Below are 586 nucleotides of genomic sequence, written 5' to 3' on the forward strand. Positions count from 1 at the left end.
ATGGTCTCTTTTTTTTCTTTTGCATTTATTTCTGCCCTAATTTTTAAGATTTCTTTCCTTCTACTAACCCTGGAGTTCTTCATTTCTTCCTTTTCTAGTTGCTTTAGGTGTAGAGTTAGGCTATTTATTTGACTTTTTTTCTTGTTTCTTGAGGTATGCCTGTATTGCTATGAACTTTCCCCTTAGGACTGCTTTTACAGTGTCCCACAGGTTTTGGGTTGTTGTGTTTTCATTTTCATTTGTTTCTACACATATTGTAATTTCTTTTTTGATTTCTTCTGTGATTTGTTGGTTATTCAGCAGCGTGTTGTTCAGCCTCCATATGTTGGAATTTTTAATAGTTTTTCTCTTGTAATTGAGATCTAATCTTACTGCATTGTGGTCAGAAAAGATGCTTGGAATGATTTCAATTTTTTTTAATTTACCAAGGCTAGATTTATGGCCCAGGATGTGATCTATCCTGGAGAAGGTTCCGTGTGCACTTGAGAAAAAGGTGAAATTCATTGTTTTGGGATGAAATGTCCTATAGATATCAATTAGGTCTAACTGGTCTATTGTATCATTTAAAGTTTGTGTTTCCTTGTTA

This window comes from Bison bison, unplaced genomic scaffold (assembly GCF_000754665.1).
Source record: "Bison bison bison isolate TAMUID 2011002044 unplaced genomic scaffold, Bison_UMD1.0 scf7180017864384, whole genome shotgun sequence".
In the NCBI taxonomy this organism is placed as follows: domain Eukaryota; kingdom Metazoa; phylum Chordata; class Mammalia; order Artiodactyla; family Bovidae; genus Bison; species Bison bison.